The 4,300-nt window shown below is 45.2% G+C and overlaps 1 pseudogene; it reads right to left on the reverse strand.

Moving 5' to 3' along the window:
• Positions 1–504: 504 nt before the first annotated feature.
• On the reverse strand, positions 505–4,089 carry LOC147431804 (inositol transporter 4-like; annotated as a pseudogene).
• Between the last annotated feature and the right edge of the window lie 211 nt (positions 4,090–4,300).

A 4,300-nucleotide genomic window follows, 5' to 3' on the forward strand; every position in this document is an offset into this window, starting at 1 on the left:
TCTGGGGTTGCATGTTGTAGCATGCTTTGCATCTTTTTATTGATGAGGGCCGAGCAGTTGCCTCAATGGATTGGAGAAACTTTCTGTCCACTCTGGCAGGGTGGGCTAGCCAAGCCTGTGAGCAAGCAGATGGCTAGGAAGGGTTTTCTGCTACAGGGTGCACCCTCATCCCCACTCTCATCACCTCCCCTTCACAGATTGGCCCTCCCTGCTGTACCTTTCCTTCCTGCCTCTCCTTCCATCTTTAAGAAGACTACACTTATTTCACACTCCTCACAAGGTTCTGTGGTGTTGGTGTTGTTTGTATGAATGGGAACACATGGATTTCATGCATTCACTTAGCTGGGTGTGAGATGAAAGTTTTCATGGAAGTGCTGCTCCTCAAAGTGTTGTCAAGCAATGCCAACCCATCTTTTGTTTAAGCCCTTTAATCCATCAAAGTGGGGGATTGGGGGGCGGGCAATCTGCACCGTGCAATCGGCTGTCATTCCTGCACATAATTTTTCCCCGCAGCCATGGATCTGCGCGATCTCAGCAGCCAGAAATTCCGCATGCTCATGTGCAGGGCTATGCAACCATAGTGAGCCAACTCACTAACTTGTACAGTTGGCATATCTGCAGAGTAAGTTGAGAAACATGCAATGAACCTTTGCCTTTTTTGCCCTTGACCCTGACTAGTCACCTCAAGAAAACAGATAATGCAATATGTTGGAAGGGGTGGCAAACTAACCAACCTGATGTAGCACCACAAGAAAAGCCGCTAGGGCTGATGCGAACTGGGAAGAGGCAATTTACTAAAAGTATAGCAACAAGCGGGAGGGAGTGAATCAACCACCAAAAAGAAAGGTCTAGTTTACTTTTGCCTGGGCAGTTTTAGTACATTGGGACTCTGTTTTTCCATTAGGGTCAAGAAAACCTACATGGATATCTGGCTAGAGCATGCGTCTACCAAGGTGAAGTCTCCGTTAAGTAGGAAAATACATCTCTGGATGGCATGTAGCCATCGAAGCGCCTCAAGATCCTCACTTGCTCTGCCTCAATGATGATCCATGACCTAGGATCAGTAAAGACCCCATGGCCTTTTAGCCTTTTAATGTCATCGGTGATCCTCTACCAACCAGGGTTGACATGTACGGTCACATACCATCAGTACAAGTCGTGCAGTACTAATCAAACTACAAAAATCATAACGTACAATAAAACATAGGAGACTTGTTATTTTAGCCTAGAATAAACATGAGAGAAAAGAGCTTACTGGATGAAGGGATGAAAAGGCTAGAGCCCAAACACATGGTAGAAGGCCAAAACTGCAGACCACAATTGTGCAAAAATGGACATTTTGGCCAGTCATGAGAGGCCCCAATGTTGGCCTGAAAACTATCGAATGAATCTGGAATAAATCGTACTAGTTCATGGTATAGAACAAAACGTACAAGTTGTCCTGTATGTCGAACGTTAACAACCTTGCCGCCAACATCTAGGTCACCAGCCAAGTGTACGCACCGTTTCTTGCCCCTTATGCCAACCACCAACTACCCGATCAGGTAGTAGATTCTAGAACTGGAGTGAATGTCCCAACGGGACTAAGGAGGAACAAGTTCAAGAGATCATCATTGTGTATCTCACACTCGTTGCAACTAGTTAGGATATGAGCAAATCTTTGTGGTAGGAATAGGAGAAAAGCTCAAGGGATAACTTCTGTCTCTTAATGTGCTACAATATGCTTGATGAAGCTGATGGTTATATAGTCTTATGGGTGACTACTATGAGTCTGTCTTTCCTTTATAGGTGCTTTTGGGCTTATCTTGGGTTCATCTAGGTTAGTACTGGAGCATATTGAATGTACCATAATCAGGAGGAATCTTTCTTGTTGCCATGCAAAGCCTGTTTCAGTCCCACAGCAGCAGCAGACAGCAAAAAAGCTTCAATGAGCCTGGTTGGGTGGATTAGGTATTCCTTTGGAATTGATTGGTCGATGTGGAGCAAGGTGCCAGCTGTGATGTAGAAGCCAATTGTGAGACCCCTGGAGTATATGGGCTAGCCTTGTCAACCGGAAAATCGGTACCTTTGGGGAACCATTTTACAGATTAAATATATATCAAATTCGAAGAATTCAACTCTTGTTGAAATGGTTGCTTAGGGGCCAGGGCAATTCTATAAAATAAAATAAAAAACCTTAACATTTTAGTCACAAAGTTAAACCTAGCGAGTGTTCCTTGGCATCAATAGTTCAAATTATGATCTCTAACCAAGATTTTTGAATTTCCAGTGAGCTTGGTAATGGCATGCTAGCCCAATAGATTGGTTTTCCCATCTCTTTCTTGAGGACAAGGTCTCGAGTTCAAGATTCATCGGATGGATCTTTGAGGTCTCTCTCTCTCTCTCTCTCTCTCTCTCTCTCTCTCTCTCTCTCTCTCACACACACACACACACACACAGCACAAGGTCTTGAATTTGAAACAATAGAACACATCCATTTGGTTTCATGGGATTAATCTATGGAAATTGCATTCTTGGGATTTTTCCTATTCTCTCTCTCTCTCTCTCTCTTCCTTCAATTCGAGTCTCAAGCTGCAGACCAAGCAAGTCAATACAAAAATCTGAGCTTTCAAGTAATGTAGGTGGAGATGGTAGGGTGACTCATGTCTCTTGTCATGCAGAACACTCTGTTTGCCTTTCGAGTAAAATCGACCCAGAGTAATGGCACACAATATGTTGAGTGTTATCCCCCCTTCTTCAAAACAATGGCACACCCATTACTCTGTATGCGCTTGTATGCACGGATGCACGAACACATATGTTACACATGCACATCTCTGGAGTCTGGAGTCCACTAAAATTCCTTATTCAAGCGTTGTGACTTAGAATGCCTTCTAATAACTTGCAACTTCCAAGTCGAAGAGCTCCTTCGATTGTGAGCTGCAGGGTATCTTACCATTATGATCAAAGATTGGAAAATCACACCAAAAAGCAAGAAAATCAAGTTGCTTTTACATCAAAGCATGACCTCATGATTGTTTTGAATTTTTATGTTGACTTGCAAATTTTTCCTATAAGACACCAAATACCACCAGAAAGACAAACTAATCCGGACAAGTGAAAGACTGTAAATCGTGTGGTTCAAAAGCCCTGATGGGAAAATTATAGTAATTGATAATTGGGGTTAGAAAATGGTGTCTCACTCACACACAATTGTACTTGGATTTGTATGTTTTGTGTGTGTGTATATGTATCTTAACATGCCCATTGATGACTTCCACTAGCAAGGCTTTCAAGGTATACTCTCAAGATCATTTTTCCACGGGCCTGCAAAGAATCGACTCTCTCTTCCTTGCCAGCGCGGTGGCGCCACATGTTCTCGACTTGCTCAAAGGTGAGCCCCTTGGTCTCTGCTGCAATTCCTTCGTCATCAGCAGCTCGCTTGTCACCGCACGCACATGCTGAAATGTCCTCATCCACCACGTCTCTGCGGCTGCACCGCTTGCGCTGCATTTCGATGGATCGCCCTCATTCGCATTTCCATTCATCAGCTTCTCCAACTCAACCCCATTCTTCAATTCGTCCATCTCACTCTTCAGCTCATCCTCCGGGTAAATGCGCTGCAATATCCTATATGCCACATGGCTCTGGCAATACAGCCATCGTGGGGACTCGGGCACAGCTGGTGCTTTAGCAATACCAAGCATCCATCGCCATGTTCCAGGCACCTGTGTAAGGCCTGCATTGATAGCATATGACAGGAACTGGCCCCTCGTTATGAAGAAGACGGTGCTCACAAGGGCCCCTCTGTATTTAGAGGGGGAGGCTTCTGCTATGTAAAGAGGAGAGGCAATGGACGCGATGCCGACGCCGACAAGGACACGGCCGATGATGAGCATCCACGGTGCAAGAGCAGCAGCCGTGATGAATCATGAGGGTGCTGATGAGAAAGAGGACATCAGCGAAAATGATGGCCTTTTTGTGGCCAAAGCGGTCGCTGCAGATGCCGCCAAAGGTGGCACCGACAATAAGGATTGTGTTGTGATCAACAGAGGGGAAGTCCTTCCGATGTAGAGGAGGGCGCTGGATATGACGAGGCCGCCAAGGCCGGCGACATAGGTGAGTTTAAGGAGGGAGGAGTTATTCTTGAGGCTCTCCCAGAGGACCTTCATCGTCTGGGCGTCTCCTATTTCGCCGATAGCCATCTCCATTATAGCCGAATTTTTTTGAGCAATTGAGGCGGATGTGTGTTTTTATATAATAGACAAACTCACGTAACAGCGCTTTTGCTTTGTGTAGCTTTTGATCGCGTTGCTTTTCA

Source organism: Adiantum capillus-veneris, chromosome 21 (genome assembly GCF_014529385.1).
Source record: "Adiantum capillus-veneris isolate H3 chromosome 21, ASM1452938v2, whole genome shotgun sequence".
Classification (NCBI taxonomy): domain Eukaryota; kingdom Viridiplantae; phylum Streptophyta; class Polypodiopsida; order Polypodiales; family Pteridaceae; genus Adiantum; species Adiantum capillus-veneris.